Consider the following 14,394-nt stretch of genomic DNA (forward strand, 5'->3'; position numbering starts at 1 on the left):
AAACTGATCGCACATGAGTGGCTGAGTCGATGCAAAATGCTCGGCGGCAGTATCAAATGAATTTCATATTTGATGTGAGCAATTGACACTCTGATCCGACGTGTGAAGGCGATTACGAAGGTTTTTGGGTACAGATGGAAGCAGATGCATGTTACTATGTCTTGTTTTTAATGATGAAAAAGTGTTTCCGCCCGGGATCGAACCGGGGACCTTCTGCGTGTTAGGCAGACGTGATAACCGCTACACCACGGAAACTACTTGTGTGCGCCATACCTTAGAGACAACTCGTGCTGATGTTGACATCGTAACTAAAAAATTAAATAAATGCGCTTCTTGCATAACAAAGGTACATGCAGAAGATCCTCACATGACGTGGCTCACTGGAGTACAATGCGACACAGGCAAGAAAATACTGTTCCCGCCCGGGATCGAAGCGGGGACCTTCTGCGTGTAAAGCAGACGTGATAACCGCTACACTACGGAAACTGCGGACGGGAGGAGTCCATCCCCGTTCACTCGAAATTACCTCAGCCTCTCTCCCGTCCGCGAATGCACACGCGACGGTTCTTTTGACAGCCTGGAAACCATTACAGCCGAGGGCTCAAGAAGTCTTCGGGGTGCTCGAGAGGGTGTCTGCCGTAGCACCCCTAACGAGATAGCGGCGTTTCCCGCAGTCGTGATTGCAAGTCATAGCAGCAAAAGCAATCACTTTCTTAGCAGCAGGGAGTGCGAGCCCAGCGGCAGCTCTACATGAAGGTACCAATAGCCCAGGAAGGCCGCCGACCGCGGGAATTCGCGCCGCCCCCATCCCGCCAGCCTACACGAGACTTTCCAGAGCACCCTGGACCACATCGAGGCACCCAGTGCACTGAAATAATAGTCATTCGCCATGTCAGATGGCTCGTTGGTCTAGGGGTATGATTCCTGCTTCGGGTGCAGGAGGTCCCGGGTTCAAATCCCGGACGAGCCCTAGCGTTTTGTGCAAACTGATCGCACATGAGTGGCTGAGTCGATGCAAAATGCTCGGCGGCAGTATCAAATGAATTTCATATTTGATGTGAGCAATTGACACTCTGATCCGACGTGTGAAGGCGATTACGAAGGTTTTTGGGTACAGATGGAAGCAGATGCATGTTACTATGTCTTGTTTTTAATGATGAAAAAGTGTTTCCGCCCGGGATCGAACCGGGGACCTTCTGCGTGTTAGGCAGACGTGATAACCGCTACACCACGGAAACTACTTGTGTGCGCCATACCTTAGAGACAACTCGTGCTGATGTTGACATCGTAACTAAAAAATTAAATAAATGCGCTTCTTGCATAACAAAGGTACATGCAGAAGATCCTCACATGACGTGGCTCACTGGAGTACAATGCGACACAGGCAAGAAAATACTGTTCCCGCCCGGGATCGAACCGGGGACCTTCTGCGTGTAAAGCAGACGTGATAACCGCTACACTACGGAAACTGCGGACGGGAGGAGTCCATCCCCGTTCACTCGAAATTACCTCAGCCTCTCTCCCGTCCGCGAATGCACACGCGACGGTTCTTTTGACAGCCTGGAAACCATTACAGCCGAGGGCTCAAGAAGTCTTCGGGGTGCTCGAGAGGGTGTCTGCCGTAGCACCCCTAACGAGATAGCGGCGTTTCCCGCAGTCGTGATTGCAAGTCATAGCAGCAAAAGCAATCACTTTCTTAGCAGCAGGGAGTGCGAGCCCAGCGGCAGCTCTACATGAAGGTACCAATAGCCCAGGAAGGCCGCCGACCGCGGGAATTCGCGCCGCCCCCATCCCGCCAGCCTACACGAGACTTTCCAGAGCACCCTGGACCACATCGAGGCACCCAGTGCACTGAAATAATAGTCATTCGCCACGTCAGATGGCTCGTTGGTCTAGGGGTATGATTCCTGCTTCGGGTGCAGGAGGTCCCGGGTTCAAATCCCGGACGAGCCCTAGCGTTTTGTGCAAACTGATCGCACATGAGTGGCTGAGTCGATGCAAAATGCTCGGCGGCAGTATCAAATGAATTTCATATTTGATGTGAGCAATTGACACTCTGATCCGACGTGTGAAGGCGATTACGAAGGTTTTTGGGTACAGATGGAAGCAGATGCATGTTACTATGTCTTGTTTTTAATGATGAAAAAGTGTTTCCGCCCGGGATCGAACCGGGGACCTTCTGCGTGTTAGGCAGACGTGATAACCGCTACACCACGGAAACTACTTGTGTGCGCCATACCTTAGAGACAACTCGTGCTGATGTTGACATCGTAACTAAAAAATTAAATAAATGCGCTTCTTGCATAACAAAGGTACATGCAGAAGATCCTCACATGACGTGGCTCACTGGAGTACAATGCGACACAGGCAAGAAAATACTGTTCCCGCCCGGGATCGAACCGGGGACCTTCTGCGTGTAAAGCAGACGTGATAACCGCTACACTACGGAAACTGCGGACGGGAGGAGTCCATCCCCGTTCACTCGAAATTACCTCAGCCTCTCTCCCGTCCGCGAATGCACACGCGACGGTTCTTTTGACAGCCTGGAAACCATTACAGCCGAGGGCTCAAGAAGTCTTCGGGGTGCTCGAGAGGGTGTCTGCCGTAGCACCCCTAACGAGATAGCGGCGTTTCCCGCAGTCGTGATTGCAAGTCATAGCAGCAAAAGCAATCACTTTCTTAGCAGCAGGGAGTGCGAGCCCAGCGGCAGCTCTACATGAAGGTACCAATAGCCCAGGAAGGCCGCCGACCGCGGGAATTCGCGCCGCCCCCATCCCGCCAGCCTACACGAGACTTTCCAGAGCACCCTGGACCACATCGAGGCACCCAGTGCACTGAAATAATAGTCATTCGCCATGTCAGATGGCTCGTTGGTCTAGGGGTATGATTCCTGCTTCGGGTGCAGGAGGTCCCGGGTTCAAATCCCGGACGAGCCCTAGCGTTTTGTGCAAACTGATCGCACATGAGTGGCTGAGTCGATGCAAAATGCTCGGCGGCAGTATCAAATGAATTTCATATTTGATGTGAGCAATTGACACTCTGATCCGACGTGTGAAGGCGATTACGAAGGTTTTTGGGTACAGATGGAAGCAGATGCATGTTACTATGTCTTGTTTTTAATGATGAAAAAGTGTTTCCGCCCGGGATCGAACCGGGGACCTTCTGCGTGTTAGGCAGACGTGATAACCGCTACACCACGGAAACTGCTTGTGTGCGCCATACCTTAGAGACAACTCGTGCTGATGTTGACATCGTAACTAAAAAATTAAATAAATGCGCTTCTTGCATAACAAAGGTACATGCAGAAGATCCTCACATGACGTGGCTCACTGGAGTACAATGCGACACAGGCAAGAAAATACTGTTCCCGCCCGGGATCGAACCGGGGACCTTCTGCGTGTAAAGCAGACGTGATAACCGCTACACTACGGAAACTGCGGACGGGAGGAGTCCATCCCCGTTCACTCGAAATTACCTCAGCCTCTCTCCCGTCCGCGAATGCACACGCGACGGTTCTTTTGACAGCCTGGAAACCATTACAGCCGAGGGCTCAAGAAGTCTTCGGGGTGCTCGAGAGGGTGTCTGCCGTAGCACCCCTAACGAGATAGCGGCGTTTCCCGCAGTCGTGATTGCAAGTCATAGCAGCAAAAGCAATCACTTTCTTAGCAGCAGGGAGTGCGAGCCCAGCGGCAGCTCTACATGAAGGTACCAATAGCCCAGGAAGGCCGCCGACCGCGGGAATTCGCGCCGCCCCCATCCCGCCAGCCTACACGAGACTTTCCAGAGCACCCTGGACCACATCGAGGCACCCAGTGCACTGAAATAATAGTCATTCGCCATGTCAGATGGCTCGTTGGTCTAGGGGTATGATTCCTGCTTCGGGTGCAGGAGGTCCCGGGTTCAAATCCCGGACGAGCCCTAGCGTTTTGTGCAAACTGATCGCACATGAGTGGCTGAGTCGATGCAAAATGCTCGGCGGCAGTATCAAATGAATTTCATATTTGATGTGAGCAATTGACACTCTGATCCGACGTGTGAAGGCGATTACGAAGGTTTTTGGGTACAGATGGAAGCAGATGCATGTTACTATGTCTTGTTTTTAATGATGAAAAAGTGTTTCCGCCCGGGATCGAAACGGGGACCTTCTGCGTGTTAGGCAGACGTGATAACCGCTACACCACGGAAACTACTTGTGTGCGCCATACCTTAGAGACAACTCGTGCTGATGTTGACATCGTAACTAAAAAATTAAATAAATGCGCTTCTTGCATAACAAAGGTACATGCAGAAGATCCTCACATGACGTGGCTCACTGGAGTACAATGCGACACAGGCAAGAAAATACTGTTCCCGCCCGGGATCGAACCGGGGACCTTTTGCGTGTAAAGCAGACGTGATAACCGCTACACTACAGAAACTGCGGACGGGAGGAGTCCATCTCCGTTCACTCGAAATTACCTCAGCCTCTCTCCCGTCCGCGAATGCACACGCGACGGTTCTTTTGACAGCCTGGAAACCATTACAGCCGAGGGCTCAAGAAGTCTTCGGGGTGCTCGAGAGGGTGTCTGCCGTAGCACCCCTAACGAGATAGCGGCGTTTCCCGCAGTCGTGATTGCAAGTCATAGCAGCAAAAGCAATCACTTTCTTAGCAGCAGGGAGTGCGAGCCCAGCGGCAGCTCTACATGAAGGTACCAATAGCCCAGGAAGGCCGCCGACCGCGGGAATTCGCGCCGCCCCCATCCCGCCAGCCTACACGAGACTTTCCAGAGCACCCTGGACCACATCGAGGCACCCAGTGCACTGAAATAATAGTCATTCGCCATGTCAGATGGCTCGTTGGTCTAGGGGTATGATTCCTGCTTCGGGTGCAGGAGGTCCCGGGTTCAAATCCCGGACGAGCCCTAGCGTTTTGTGCAAACTGATCGCACATGAGTGGCTGAGTCGATGCAAAATGCTCGGCGGCAGTATCAAATGAATTTCATATTTGATGTGAGCAATTGACACTCTGATCCGACGTGTGAAGGCGATTACGAAGGTTTTTGGGTACAGATGGAAGCAGATGCATGTTACTATGTCTTGTTTTTAATGATGAAAAAGTGTTTCCGCCCGGGATCGAACCGGGGACCTTCTGCGTGTTAGGCAGACGTGATAACCGCTACACCACGGAAACTACTTGTGTGCGCCATACCTTAGAGACAACTCGTGCTGATGTTGACATCGTAACTAAAAAATTAAATAAATGCGCTTCTTGCATAACAAAGGTACATGCAGAAGATCCTCACATGACGTGGCTCACTGGAGTACAATGCGACACAGGCAAGAAAATACTGTTCCCGCCCGGGATCGAACCGGGGACCTTCTGCGTGTAAAGCAGACGTGATAACCGCTACACTACGGAAACTGCGGACGGGAGGAGTCCATCCCCGTTCACTCGAAATTACCTCAGCCTCTCTCCCGTCCGCGAATGCACACGCGACGGTTCTTTTGACAGCCTGGAAACCATTACAGCCGAGGGCTCAAGAAGTCTTCGGGGTGCTCGAGAGGGTGTCTGCCGTAGCACCCCTAACGAGATAGCGGCGTTTCCCGCAGTCGTGATTGCAAGTCATAGCAGCAAAAGCAATCACTTTCTTAGCAGCAGGGAGTGCGAGCCCAGCGGCAGCTCTACATGAAGGTACCAATAGCCCAGGAAGGCCGCCGACCGCGGGAATTCGCGCCGCCCCCATCCCGCCAGCCTACACGAGACTTTCCAGAGCACCCTGGACCACATCGAGGCACCCAGTGCACTGAAATAATAGTCATTCGCCACGTCAGATGGCTCGTTGGTCTAGGGGTATGATTCTTGCTTCGGGTGCAGGAGGTCCCGGGTTCAAATCCCGGACGAGCCCTAGCGTTTTGTGCAAACTGATCGCACATGAGTGGCTGAGTCGATGCAAAATGCTCGGCGGCAGTATCAAATGAATTTCATATTTGATGTGAGCAATTGACACTCTGATCCGACGTGTGAAGGCGATTACGAAGGTTTTTGGGTACAGATGGAAGCAGATGCATGTTACTATGTCTTGTTTTTAATGATGAAAAAGTGTTTCCGCCCGGGATCGAACCGGGGACCTTCTGCGTGTTAGGCAGACGTGATAACCGCTACACCACGGAAACTACTTGTGTGCGCCATACCTTAGAGACAACTCGTGCTGATGTTGACATCGTAACTAAAAAATTAAATAAATGCGCTTCTTGCATAACAAAGGTACATGCAGAAGATCCTCACATGACGTGGCTCACTGGAGTACAATGCGACACAGGCAAGAAAATACTGTTCCCGCCCGGGATCGAACCGGGGACCTTCTGCGTGTAAAGCAGACGTGATAACCGCTACACTACGGAAACTGCGGACGGGAGGAGTCCATCCCCGTTCACTCGAAATTACCTCAGCCTCTCTCCCGTCCGCGAATGCACACGCGACGGTTCTTTTGACAGCCTGGAAACCATTACAGCCGAGGGCTCAAGAAGTCTTCGGGGTGCTCGAGAGGGTGTCTGCCGTAGCACCCCTAACGAGATAGCGGCGTTTCCCGCAGTCGTGATTGCAAGTCATAGCAGCAAAAGCAATCACTTTCTTAGCAGCAGGGAGTGCGAGCCCAGCGGCAGCTCTACATGAAGGTACCAATAGCCCAGGAAGGCCGCCGACCGCGGGAATTCGCGCCGCCCCCATCCCGCCAGCCTACACGAGACTTTCCAGAGCACCCTGGACCACATCGAGGCACCCAGTGCACTGAAATAATAGTCATTCGCCACGTCAGATGGCTCGTTGGTCTAGGGGTATGATTCCTGCTTCGGGTGCAGGAGGTCCCGGGTTCAAATCCCGGACGAGCCCTAGCGTTTTGTGCAAACTGATCGCACATGAGTGGCTGAGTCGATGCAAAATGCTCGGCGGCAGTATCAAATGAATTTCATATTTGATGTGAGCAATTGACACTCTGATCCGACGTGTGAAGGCGATTACGAAGGTTTTTGGGTACAGATGGAAGCAGATGCATGTTACTATGTCTTGTTTTTAATGATGAAAAAGTGTTTCCGCCCGGGATCGAACCGGGGACCTTCTGCGTGTTAGGCAGACGTGATAACCGCTACACCACGGAAACTACTTGTGTGCGCCATACCTTAGAGACAACTCGTGCTGATGTTGACATCGTAACTAAAAAATTAAATAAATGCGCTTCTTGCATAACAAAGGTACATGCAGAAGATCCTCACATGACGTGGCTCACTGGAGTACAATGCCACACAGGCAAGAAAATACTGTTCCCGCCCGGGATCGAACCGGGGACCTTCTGCGTGTAAAGCAGACGTGATAACCGCTACACTACGGAAACTGCGGACGGGAGGAGTCCATCCCCGTTCACTCGAAATTACCTCAGCCTCTCTCCCGTCCGCGAATGCACACGCGACGGTTCTTTTGACAGCCTGGAAACCATTACAGCCGAGGGCTCAAGAAGTCTTCGGGGTGCTCGAGAGGGTGTCTGCCGTAGCACCCCTAACGAGATAGCGGCGTTTCCCGCAGTCGTGATTGCAAGTCATAGCAGCAAAAGCAATCACTTTCTTAGCAGCAGGGAGTGCGAGCCCAGCGGCAGCTCTACATGAAGGTACCAATAGCCCAGGAAGGCCGCCGACCGCGGGAATTCGCGCCGCCCCCATCCCGCCAGCCTACACGAGACTTTCCAGAGCACCCTGGACCACATCGAGGCACCCAGTGCACTGAAATAATAGTCATTCGCCATGTCAGATGGCTCGTTGGTCTAGGGGTATGATTCCTGCTTCGGGTGCAGGAGGTCCCGGGTTCAAATCCCGGACGAGCACTAGCGTTTTGTGCAAACTGATCGCACATGAGTGGCTGAGTCGATGCAAAATGCTCGGCGGCAGTATCAAATGAATTTCATATTTGATGTGAGCAATTGACACTCTGATCCGACGTGTGAAGGCGATTACGAAGGTTTTTGGGTACAGATGGAAGCAGATGCATGTTACTATGTCTTGTTTTTAATGATGAAAAAGTGTTTCCGCCCGGGATCGAACCGGGGACCTTCTGCGTGTTAGGCAGACGTGATAACCGCTACACCACGGAAACTACTTGTGTGCGCCATACCTTAGAGACAACTCGTGCTGATGTTGACATCGTAACTAAAAAATTAAATAAATGCGCTTCTTGCATAACAAAGGTACATGCAGAAGATCCTCACATGACGTGGCTCACTGGAGTACAATGCGACACAGGCAAGAAAATACTGTTCCCGCCCGGGATCGAACCGGGGACCTTCTGCGTGTAAAGCAGACGTGACAACCGCTACACTACGGAAACTGCGGACGGGAGGAGTCCATCCCCGTTCACTCGAAATTACCTCAGCCTCTCTCCCGTCCGCGAATGCACACGCGACGGTTCTTTTGACAGCCTGGAAACCATTACAGCCGAGGGCTCAAGAAGTCTTCGGGGTGCTCGAGAGGGTGTCTGCCGTAGCACCCCTAACGAGATAGCGGCGTTTCCCGCAGTCGTGATTGCAAGTCATAGCAGCAAAAGCAATCACTTTCTTAGCAGCAGGGAGTGCGATCCCAGCGGCAGCTCTACATGAAGGTACCAATAGCCCAGGAAGGCCGCCGACCGCGGGAATTCGCGCCGCCCCCATCCCGCCAGCCTACACGAGACTTTCCAGAGCACCCTGGACCACATCGAGGCACCCAGTGCACTGAAATAATAGTCATTCGCCATGTCAGATGGCTCGTTGGTCTAGGGGTATGATTCCTGCTTCGGGTGCAGGAGGTCCCGGGTTCAAATCCCGGACGAGCCCTAGCGTTTTGTGCAAACTGATCGCACATGAGTGGCTGAGTCGATGCAAAATGCTCGGCGGCAGTATCAAATGAATTTCATATTTGATGTGAGCAATTGACACTCTGATCCGACGTGTGAAGGCGATTACGAAGGTTTTTGGGTACAGATGGAAGCAGATGCATGTTACTATGTCTTGTTTTTAATGATGAAAAAGTGTTTCCGCCCGGGATCGAACCGGGGACCTTCTGCGTGTTAGGCAGACGTGATAACCGCTACACCACGGAAACTACTTGTGTGCGCCATACCTTAGAGACAACTCGTGCTGATGTTGACATCGTAACTAAAAAATTAAATAAATGCGCTTCTTGCATAACAAAGGTACATGCAGAAGATCCTCACATGACGTGGCTCACTGGAGTACAATGCGACACAGGCAAGAAAATACTGTTCCCGCCCGGGATCGAACCGGGGACCTTCTGCGTGTAAAGCAGACGTGATAACCGCTACACTACGGAAACTGCGGACGGGAGGAGTCCATCCCCGTTCACTCGAAATTACCTCAGCCTCTCTCCCGTCCGCGAATGCACACGCGACGGTTCTTTTGACAGCCTGGAAACCATTACAGCCGAGGGCTCAAGAAGTCTTCGGGGTGCTCGAGAGTGTGTCTGCCGTAGCACCCCTAACGAGATAGCGGCGTTTCCCGCAGTCGTGATTGCAAGTCATAGCAGCAAAAGCAATCACTTTCTTAGCAGCAGGGAGTGCGAGCCCAGCGGCAGCTCTACATGAAGGTACCAATAGCCCAGGAAGGCCGCCGACCGCGGGAATTCGCGCCGCCCCCATCCCGCCAGCCTACACGAGACTTTCCAGAGCACCCTGGACCACATCGAGGCACCCAGTGCACTGAAATAATAGTCATTCGCCACGTCAGATGGCTCGTTGGTCTAGGGGTATGATTCCTGCTTCGGGTGCAGGAGGTCCCGGGTTCAAATCCCGGACGAGCCCTAGCGTTTTGTGCAAACTGATCGCACATGAGTGGCTGAGTCGATGCAAAATGCTCGGCGGCAGTATCAAATGAATTTCATATTTGATGTGAGCAATTGACACTCTGATCCGACGTGTGAAGGCGATTACGAAGGTTTTTGGGTACAGATGGAAGCAGATGCATGTTACTATGTCTTGTTTTTAATGATGAAAAAGTGTTTCCGCCCGGGATCGAACCGGGGACCTTCTGCGTGTTAGGCAGACGTGATAACCGCTACACCACGGAAACTACTTGTGTGCGCCATACCTTAGAGACAACTCGTGCTGATGTTGACATCGTAACTAAAAAATTAAATAAATGCGCTTCTTGCATAACAAAGGTACATGCAGAAGATCCTCACATGACGTGGCTCACTGGAGTACAATGCGACACAGGCAAGAAAATACTGTTCCCGCCCGGGATCGAACCGGGGACCTTCTGCGTGTAAAGCAGACGTGATAACCGCTACACTACGGAAACTGCGGACGGGAGGAGTCCATCCCCGTTCACTCGAAATTACCTCAGCCTCTCTCCCGTCCGCGAATGCACACGCGACGGTTCTTTTGACAGCCTGGAAACCATTACAGCCGAGGGCTCAAGAAGTCTTCGGGGTGCTCGAGAGGGTGTCTGCCGTAGCACCCCTAACGAGATAGCGGCGTTTCCCGCAGTCGTGATTGCAAGTCATAGCAGCAAAAGCAATCACTTTCTTAGCAGCAGGGAGTGCGAGCCCAGCGGCAGCTCTACATGAAGGTACCAATAGCCCAGGAAGGCCGCCGACCGCGGGAATTCGCGCCGCCCCCATCCCGCCAGCCTACACGAGACTTTCCAGAGCACCCTGGACCACATCGAGGCACCCAGTGCACTGAAATAATAGTCATTCGCCATGTCAGATGGCTCGTTGGTCTAGGGGTATGATTCCTGCTTCGGGTGCAGGAGGTCCCGGGTTCAAATCCCGGACGAGCCCTAGCGTTTTGTGCAAACTGATCGCACATGAGTGGCTGAGTCGATGCAAAATGCTCGGCGGCAGTATCAAATGAATTTCATATTTGATGTGAGCAATTGACACTCTGATCCGACGTGTGAAGGCGATTACGAAGGTTTTTGGGTACAGATGGAAGCAGATGCATGTTACTATGTCTTGTTTTTAATGATGAAAAAGTGTTTCCGCCCGGGATCGAACCGGGGACCTTCTGCGTGTTAGGCAGACGTGATAACCGCTACACCACGGAAACTACTTGTGTGCGCCATACCTTAGAGACAACTCGTGCTGATGTTGACATCGTAACTAAAAAATTAAATAAATCCGCTTCTTGCATAACAAAGGTACATGCAGAAGATCCTCACATGACGTGGCTCACTGGAGTACAATGCGACACAGGCAAGAAAATACTGTTCCCGCCCGGGATCGAACCGGGGACCTTCTGCGTGTAAAGCAGACGTGATAACCGCTACACTACGGAAACTGCGGACGGGAGGAGTCCATCCCCGTTCACTCGAAATTACCTCAGCCTCTCTCCCGTCCGCGAATGCACACGCGACGGTTCTTTTGACAGCCTGGAAACCATTACAGCCGAGGGCTCAAGAAGTCTTCGGGGTGCTCGAGAGGGTGTCTGCCGTAGCACCCCTAACGAGATAGCGGCGTTTCCCGCAGTCGTGATTGCAAGTCATAGCAGCAAAAGCAATCACTTTCTTAGCAGCAGGGAGTGCGAGCCCAGCGGCAGCTCTACATGAAGGTACCAATAGCCCAGGAAGGCCGCCGACCGCGGGAATTCGCGCCGCCCCCATCCCGCCAGCCTACACGAGACTTTCCAGAGCACCCTGGACCACATCGAGGCACCCAGTGCACTGAAATATTAGTCATTCGCCATGTCAGATGGCTCGTTGGTCTAGGGGTATGATTCCTGCTTCGGGTGCAGGAGGTCCCGGGTTCAAATCCCGGACGAGCACTAGCGTTTTGTGCAAACTGATCGCACATGAGTGGCTGAGTCGATGCAAAATGCTCGGCGGCAGTATCAAATGAATTTCATATTTGATGTGAGCAATTGACACTCTGATCCGACGTGTGAAGGCGATTACGAAGGTTTTTGGGTACAGATGGAAGCAGATGCATGTTACTATGTCTTGTTTTTAATGATGAAAAAGTGTTTCCGCCCGGGATCGAACCGGGGACCTTCTGCGTGTTAGGCAGACGTGATAACCGCTACACCACGGAAACTACTTGTGTGCGCCATACCTTAGAGACAACTCGTGCTGATGTTGACATCGTAACTAAAAAATTAAATAAATGCGCTTCTTGCATAACAAAGGTACATGCAGAAGATCCTCACATGACGTGGCTCACTGGAGTACAATGCGACACAGGCAAGAAAATACTGTTCCCGCCCGGGATCGAACCGGGGACCTTCTGCGTGTAAAGCAGACGTGACAACCGCTACACTACGGAAACTGCGGACGGGAGGAGTCCATCCCCGTTCACTCGAAATTACCTCAGCCTCTCTCCCGTCCGCGAATGCACACGCGACGGTTCTTTTGACAGCCTGGAAACCATTACAGCCGAGGGCTCAAGAATTCTTCGGGGTGCTCGAGAGGGTGTCTGCCGTAGCACCCCTAACGAGATAGCGGCGTTTCCCGCAGTCGTGATTGCAAGTCATAGCAGCAAAAGCAATCACTTTCTTAGCAGCAGGGAGTGCGATCCCAGCGGCAGCTCTACATGAAGGTACCAATAGCCCAGGAAGGCCGCCGACCGCGGGAATTCGCGCCGCCCCCATCCCGCCAGCCTACACGAGACTTTCCAGAGCACCCTGGACCACATCGAGGCACCCAGTGCACTGAAATAATAGTCATTCGCCATGTCAGATGGCTCGTTGGTCTAGGGGTATGATTCCTGCTTCGGGTGCAGGAGGTCCCGGGTTCAAATCCCGGACGAGCCCTAGCGTTTTGTGCAAACTGATCGCACATGAGTGGCTGAGTCGATGCAAAATGCTCGGCGGCAGTATCAAATGAATTTCATATTTGATGTGAGCAATTGACACTCTGATCCGACGTGTGAAGGCGATTACGAAGGTTTTTGGGTACAGATGGAAGCAGATGCATGTTACTATGTCTTGTTTTTAATGATGAAAAAGTGTTTCCGCCCGGGATCGAACCGGGGACCTTCTGCGTGTTAGGCAGACGTGATAACCGCTACACCACGGAAACTACTTGTGTGCGCCATACCTTAGAGACAACTCGTGCTGATGTTGACATCGTAACTAAAAAATTAAATAAATGCGCTTCTTGCATAACAAAGGTACATGCAGAAGATCCTCACATGACGTGGCTCACTGGAGTACAATGCGACACAGGCAAGAAAATACTGTTCCCGCCCGGGATCGAACCGGGGACCTTCTGCGTGTAAAGCAGACGTGATAACCGCTACACTACGGAAACTGCGGACGGGAGGAGTCCATCCCCGTTCACTCGAAATTACCTCAGCCTCTCTCCCGTCCGCGAATGCACACGCGACGGTTCTTTTGACAGCCTGGAAACCATTACAGCCGAGGGCTCAAGAAGTCTTCGGGGTGCTCGAGAGGGTGTCTGCCGTAGCACCCCTAACGAGATAGCGGCGTTTCCCGCAGTCGTGATTGCAAGTCATAGCAGCAAAAGCAATCACTTTCTTAGCAGCAGGGAGTGCGAGCCCAGCGGCAGCTCTACATGAAGGTACCAATAGCCCAGGAAGGCCGCCGACCGCGGGAATTCGCGCCGCCCCCATCCCGCCAGCCTACACGAGACTTTCCAGAGCACCCTGGACCACATCGAGGCACCCAGTGCACTGAAATAATAGTCATTCGCCATGTCAGATGGCTCGTTGGTCTAGGGGTATGATTCCTGCTTCGGGTGCAGGAGGTCCCGGGTTCAAATCCCGGACGAGCCCTAGCGTTTTGTGCAAACTGATCGCACATGAGTGGCTGAGTCGATGCAAAATGCTCGGCGGCAGTATCAAATGAATTTCATATTTGATGTGAGCAATTGACACTCTGATCCGACGTGTGAAGGCGATTACGAAGGTTTTTGGGTACAGATGGAAGCAGATGCATGTTACTATGTCTTGTTTTTAATGATGAAAAAGTGTTTCCGCCCGGGATCGAACCGGGGACCTTCTGCGTGTTAGGCAGACGTGATAACCGCTACACCACGGAAACTACTTGTGTGCGCCATACCTTAGAGACAACTCGTGCTGATGTTGACATCGTAACTAAAAAATTAAATAAATGCGCTTCTTGCATAACAAAGGTACATGCAGAAGATCCTCACATGACGTGGCTCACTGGAGTACAATGCGACACAGGCAAGAAAATACTGTTCCCGCCCGGGATCGAACCGGGGACCTTCTGCGTGTAAAGCAGACGTGATAACCGCTACACTACGGAAACTGCGGACGGGAGGAGTCCATCCCCGTTCACTCGAAATTACCTCAGCCTCTCTCCCGTCCGCGAATGCACACGCGACGGTTCTTTTGACAGCCTGGAAACCATTACAGCCGAGGGCTCAAGAAGTCTTCGGGGTGCTCGAGAGTGTG

The 14,394-nt window shown here is 52.3% G+C and overlaps 44 non-coding genes across 44 annotated transcripts; 14 read left to right on the forward strand and 30 right to left on the reverse strand.

Annotated features, from left to right (window-relative positions):
• Nucleotides 1-182: 182 nt before the first annotated feature.
• On the reverse strand, nt 183-255 carry Trnav-aac (transfer RNA valine (anticodon AAC)). Its single transcript has one exon. It is a non-coding gene; the product is annotated as a tRNA-Val (tRNA).
• Nucleotides 256-413: 158 nt separating this feature from the next.
• Nucleotides 414-486, reverse strand: Trnav-uac (transfer RNA valine (anticodon UAC)). The gene has a single exon. It is a non-coding gene; the product is annotated as a tRNA-Val (tRNA).
• Nucleotides 487-898: 412 nt separating this feature from the next.
• On the forward strand, nt 899-970 carry Trnap-cgg (transfer RNA proline (anticodon CGG)). The gene has a single exon. It is a non-coding gene; the product is annotated as a tRNA-Pro (tRNA).
• A 195-nt stretch (nt 971-1,165) lies between these two features.
• Nucleotides 1,166-1,238, reverse strand: Trnav-aac (transfer RNA valine (anticodon AAC)). Its single transcript has one exon. It is a non-coding gene; the product is annotated as a tRNA-Val (tRNA).
• Nucleotides 1,239-1,396: 158 nt separating this feature from the next.
• On the reverse strand, nt 1,397-1,469 carry Trnav-uac (transfer RNA valine (anticodon UAC)). The gene has a single exon. It is a non-coding gene; the product is annotated as a tRNA-Val (tRNA).
• A 412-nt stretch (nt 1,470-1,881) lies between these two features.
• Nucleotides 1,882-1,953, forward strand: Trnap-cgg (transfer RNA proline (anticodon CGG)). Its single transcript has one exon. It is a non-coding gene; the product is annotated as a tRNA-Pro (tRNA).
• Nucleotides 1,954-2,148: 195 nt separating this feature from the next.
• Trnav-aac (transfer RNA valine (anticodon AAC)) lies at nt 2,149-2,221 on the reverse strand. Its single transcript has one exon. It is a non-coding gene; the product is annotated as a tRNA-Val (tRNA).
• A 158-nt stretch (nt 2,222-2,379) lies between these two features.
• Nucleotides 2,380-2,452, reverse strand: Trnav-uac (transfer RNA valine (anticodon UAC)). The gene has a single exon. It is a non-coding gene; the product is annotated as a tRNA-Val (tRNA).
• A 412-nt stretch (nt 2,453-2,864) lies between these two features.
• On the forward strand, nt 2,865-2,936 carry Trnap-cgg (transfer RNA proline (anticodon CGG)). The gene has a single exon. It is a non-coding gene; the product is annotated as a tRNA-Pro (tRNA).
• Nucleotides 2,937-3,131: 195 nt separating this feature from the next.
• Nucleotides 3,132-3,204, reverse strand: Trnav-aac (transfer RNA valine (anticodon AAC)). The gene has a single exon. It is a non-coding gene; the product is annotated as a tRNA-Val (tRNA).
• A 158-nt stretch (nt 3,205-3,362) lies between these two features.
• On the reverse strand, nt 3,363-3,435 carry Trnav-uac (transfer RNA valine (anticodon UAC)). The gene has a single exon. It is a non-coding gene; the product is annotated as a tRNA-Val (tRNA).
• A 412-nt stretch (nt 3,436-3,847) lies between these two features.
• Trnap-cgg (transfer RNA proline (anticodon CGG)) lies at nt 3,848-3,919 on the forward strand. Its single transcript has one exon. It is a non-coding gene; the product is annotated as a tRNA-Pro (tRNA).
• Nucleotides 3,920-4,114: 195 nt separating this feature from the next.
• Nucleotides 4,115-4,187, reverse strand: Trnav-aac (transfer RNA valine (anticodon AAC)). The gene has a single exon. It is a non-coding gene; the product is annotated as a tRNA-Val (tRNA).
• Nucleotides 4,188-4,345: 158 nt separating this feature from the next.
• Nucleotides 4,346-4,418, reverse strand: Trnav-uac (transfer RNA valine (anticodon UAC)). The gene has a single exon. It is a non-coding gene; the product is annotated as a tRNA-Val (tRNA).
• A 412-nt stretch (nt 4,419-4,830) lies between these two features.
• Nucleotides 4,831-4,902, forward strand: Trnap-cgg (transfer RNA proline (anticodon CGG)). The gene has a single exon. It is a non-coding gene; the product is annotated as a tRNA-Pro (tRNA).
• Nucleotides 4,903-5,097: 195 nt separating this feature from the next.
• Nucleotides 5,098-5,170, reverse strand: Trnav-aac (transfer RNA valine (anticodon AAC)). The gene has a single exon. It is a non-coding gene; the product is annotated as a tRNA-Val (tRNA).
• Nucleotides 5,171-5,328: 158 nt separating this feature from the next.
• Trnav-uac (transfer RNA valine (anticodon UAC)) lies at nt 5,329-5,401 on the reverse strand. The gene has a single exon. It is a non-coding gene; the product is annotated as a tRNA-Val (tRNA).
• A 412-nt stretch (nt 5,402-5,813) lies between these two features.
• Trnap-cgg (transfer RNA proline (anticodon CGG)) lies at nt 5,814-5,885 on the forward strand. Its single transcript has one exon. It is a non-coding gene; the product is annotated as a tRNA-Pro (tRNA).
• Nucleotides 5,886-6,080: 195 nt separating this feature from the next.
• Trnav-aac (transfer RNA valine (anticodon AAC)) lies at nt 6,081-6,153 on the reverse strand. Its single transcript has one exon. It is a non-coding gene; the product is annotated as a tRNA-Val (tRNA).
• A 158-nt stretch (nt 6,154-6,311) lies between these two features.
• Nucleotides 6,312-6,384, reverse strand: Trnav-uac (transfer RNA valine (anticodon UAC)). Its single transcript has one exon. It is a non-coding gene; the product is annotated as a tRNA-Val (tRNA).
• A 412-nt stretch (nt 6,385-6,796) lies between these two features.
• Trnap-cgg (transfer RNA proline (anticodon CGG)) lies at nt 6,797-6,868 on the forward strand. The gene has a single exon. It is a non-coding gene; the product is annotated as a tRNA-Pro (tRNA).
• A 195-nt stretch (nt 6,869-7,063) lies between these two features.
• On the reverse strand, nt 7,064-7,136 carry Trnav-aac (transfer RNA valine (anticodon AAC)). Its single transcript has one exon. It is a non-coding gene; the product is annotated as a tRNA-Val (tRNA).
• A 158-nt stretch (nt 7,137-7,294) lies between these two features.
• On the reverse strand, nt 7,295-7,367 carry Trnav-uac (transfer RNA valine (anticodon UAC)). Its single transcript has one exon. It is a non-coding gene; the product is annotated as a tRNA-Val (tRNA).
• A 412-nt stretch (nt 7,368-7,779) lies between these two features.
• Nucleotides 7,780-7,852, forward strand: Trnap-cgg (transfer RNA proline (anticodon CGG)). Its single transcript has one exon. It is a non-coding gene; the product is annotated as a tRNA-Pro (tRNA).
• A 194-nt stretch (nt 7,853-8,046) lies between these two features.
• Nucleotides 8,047-8,119, reverse strand: Trnav-aac (transfer RNA valine (anticodon AAC)). The gene has a single exon. It is a non-coding gene; the product is annotated as a tRNA-Val (tRNA).
• Nucleotides 8,120-8,277: 158 nt separating this feature from the next.
• Trnav-uac (transfer RNA valine (anticodon UAC)) lies at nt 8,278-8,350 on the reverse strand. Its single transcript has one exon. It is a non-coding gene; the product is annotated as a tRNA-Val (tRNA).
• A 412-nt stretch (nt 8,351-8,762) lies between these two features.
• Trnap-cgg (transfer RNA proline (anticodon CGG)) lies at nt 8,763-8,834 on the forward strand. The gene has a single exon. It is a non-coding gene; the product is annotated as a tRNA-Pro (tRNA).
• Nucleotides 8,835-9,029: 195 nt separating this feature from the next.
• Trnav-aac (transfer RNA valine (anticodon AAC)) lies at nt 9,030-9,102 on the reverse strand. Its single transcript has one exon. It is a non-coding gene; the product is annotated as a tRNA-Val (tRNA).
• A 158-nt stretch (nt 9,103-9,260) lies between these two features.
• On the reverse strand, nt 9,261-9,333 carry Trnav-uac (transfer RNA valine (anticodon UAC)). The gene has a single exon. It is a non-coding gene; the product is annotated as a tRNA-Val (tRNA).
• A 412-nt stretch (nt 9,334-9,745) lies between these two features.
• On the forward strand, nt 9,746-9,817 carry Trnap-cgg (transfer RNA proline (anticodon CGG)). The gene has a single exon. It is a non-coding gene; the product is annotated as a tRNA-Pro (tRNA).
• Nucleotides 9,818-10,012: 195 nt separating this feature from the next.
• On the reverse strand, nt 10,013-10,085 carry Trnav-aac (transfer RNA valine (anticodon AAC)). The gene has a single exon. It is a non-coding gene; the product is annotated as a tRNA-Val (tRNA).
• Nucleotides 10,086-10,243: 158 nt separating this feature from the next.
• Nucleotides 10,244-10,316, reverse strand: Trnav-uac (transfer RNA valine (anticodon UAC)). The gene has a single exon. It is a non-coding gene; the product is annotated as a tRNA-Val (tRNA).
• A 412-nt stretch (nt 10,317-10,728) lies between these two features.
• On the forward strand, nt 10,729-10,800 carry Trnap-cgg (transfer RNA proline (anticodon CGG)). The gene has a single exon. It is a non-coding gene; the product is annotated as a tRNA-Pro (tRNA).
• A 195-nt stretch (nt 10,801-10,995) lies between these two features.
• Nucleotides 10,996-11,068, reverse strand: Trnav-aac (transfer RNA valine (anticodon AAC)). The gene has a single exon. It is a non-coding gene; the product is annotated as a tRNA-Val (tRNA).
• A 158-nt stretch (nt 11,069-11,226) lies between these two features.
• Nucleotides 11,227-11,299, reverse strand: Trnav-uac (transfer RNA valine (anticodon UAC)). The gene has a single exon. It is a non-coding gene; the product is annotated as a tRNA-Val (tRNA).
• Nucleotides 11,300-11,711: 412 nt separating this feature from the next.
• On the forward strand, nt 11,712-11,784 carry Trnap-cgg (transfer RNA proline (anticodon CGG)). Its single transcript has one exon. It is a non-coding gene; the product is annotated as a tRNA-Pro (tRNA).
• A 194-nt stretch (nt 11,785-11,978) lies between these two features.
• Trnav-aac (transfer RNA valine (anticodon AAC)) lies at nt 11,979-12,051 on the reverse strand. Its single transcript has one exon. It is a non-coding gene; the product is annotated as a tRNA-Val (tRNA).
• Nucleotides 12,052-12,209: 158 nt separating this feature from the next.
• Trnav-uac (transfer RNA valine (anticodon UAC)) lies at nt 12,210-12,282 on the reverse strand. Its single transcript has one exon. It is a non-coding gene; the product is annotated as a tRNA-Val (tRNA).
• Nucleotides 12,283-12,694: 412 nt separating this feature from the next.
• On the forward strand, nt 12,695-12,766 carry Trnap-cgg (transfer RNA proline (anticodon CGG)). The gene has a single exon. It is a non-coding gene; the product is annotated as a tRNA-Pro (tRNA).
• A 195-nt stretch (nt 12,767-12,961) lies between these two features.
• On the reverse strand, nt 12,962-13,034 carry Trnav-aac (transfer RNA valine (anticodon AAC)). The gene has a single exon. It is a non-coding gene; the product is annotated as a tRNA-Val (tRNA).
• A 158-nt stretch (nt 13,035-13,192) lies between these two features.
• Nucleotides 13,193-13,265, reverse strand: Trnav-uac (transfer RNA valine (anticodon UAC)). The gene has a single exon. It is a non-coding gene; the product is annotated as a tRNA-Val (tRNA).
• A 412-nt stretch (nt 13,266-13,677) lies between these two features.
• Trnap-cgg (transfer RNA proline (anticodon CGG)) lies at nt 13,678-13,749 on the forward strand. The gene has a single exon. It is a non-coding gene; the product is annotated as a tRNA-Pro (tRNA).
• Nucleotides 13,750-13,944: 195 nt separating this feature from the next.
• On the reverse strand, nt 13,945-14,017 carry Trnav-aac (transfer RNA valine (anticodon AAC)). Its single transcript has one exon. It is a non-coding gene; the product is annotated as a tRNA-Val (tRNA).
• Nucleotides 14,018-14,175: 158 nt separating this feature from the next.
• Trnav-uac (transfer RNA valine (anticodon UAC)) lies at nt 14,176-14,248 on the reverse strand. Its single transcript has one exon. It is a non-coding gene; the product is annotated as a tRNA-Val (tRNA).
• Between the last annotated feature and the right edge of the window lie 146 nt (nt 14,249-14,394).

This window comes from Schistocerca gregaria, chromosome 2 (genome assembly GCF_023897955.1).
Source record: "Schistocerca gregaria isolate iqSchGreg1 chromosome 2, iqSchGreg1.2, whole genome shotgun sequence".
In the NCBI taxonomy this organism is placed as follows: Eukaryota; Metazoa; Arthropoda; class Insecta; order Orthoptera; family Acrididae; genus Schistocerca; species Schistocerca gregaria.